At 43.5% G+C, this 1,031-nt stretch overlaps 1 pseudogene across 1 annotated transcript; it reads left to right on the top strand.

The window, feature by feature from the left end:
* LOC307010347 (aerolysin-like protein) lies at positions 1-1,031 on the top strand (annotated as a pseudogene). The gene has a single exon. The product of its transcript is annotated as an aerolysin-like protein (transcript).

Here is a 1,031-nt window from a genome sequence, read left to right on the forward strand (position 1 = left end):
ATGCTAACAACACTTAAATTTATTGGTAGCAATGAAGGAGAGTGGTTTTCATTTACTGGCAAGACAAATGGTGCCAGTTTGCAGAGGGTATGGGTGGGCCCATCGCAGGTGAAGGCTGCCAGGGTCTTGCTGTCAGATGGGCGAGATAAAACAGAGGGACAGCACACGGAGTACATCTTCCAGCCGGGCGAGAGGATCACCTCACTGTCCCTGTGGGACAACGGTAATGGGACACGTCTCGGAGGCATCAAATTCAAGACCGACAAAGATAAATAATTTTATGTGAAAATGACAACCTGGGGTTTAAAAATTGAATACCCCATCAATGTCGGCTCTGGGTTTTGTTTGGGCGTTGAAGGAAGATCCGGATCGGACATGAACTGCATGGGATTTGTGTTTCTCAATAACATTAAATCCGTAGTTCTTACGGATGTCAACTATCCCACTATTGAGAAAGAGATTCCACAGGTGGCATTGGAAGAAATCAAATCCGTCACGTACAGAAATGAGAGCTCTGTCAGACAACAGCAAACACTTGCAATTTCAAAGAAAATCATCAAAACAACCTCGTGGTCTGTGAGCGACAGCATCTCAGCAACATTCAGTGTGGAGGTGAAGGCTGGGCTTCCAGGGATTGGAGAAGCTTCCGCAGGACTCAGTACCACCGTCGGAAAAGAAAACACTTACAGTCATGAGGACAAGAATGAAAAAACTAAAACTTTTTCCATCAATTTAGAAGTTCCACCAAGGAAGAAGGATGTAAACGTCACCGTTGGCAGATGCTCTTTCGATCTGCCTTACACTGGCACAGTGATGATGTACTGCAGAAACGGCCATGTGTTTTCTTTTAAAACCAAGGGTCAATACAAAGGTGTCACTTACACTGATATTAAAATAAATACTAAAGAATTAGATCTGTGATATCAAGATTCAACACATACCATAGGTTTCGGACTATAAGTCGCACTTTTTTCATAGTTTGGCTGGTCCTGCGACTTATAGTCAGGTGCGACTTATAGCCAAAATATGAT

Source organism: Phoxinus phoxinus (assembly GCF_949152265.1).
Source record: "Phoxinus phoxinus genome assembly, chromosome: 1".
NCBI lineage: Eukaryota > Metazoa > Chordata > Actinopteri > Cypriniformes > Leuciscidae > Phoxinus > Phoxinus phoxinus.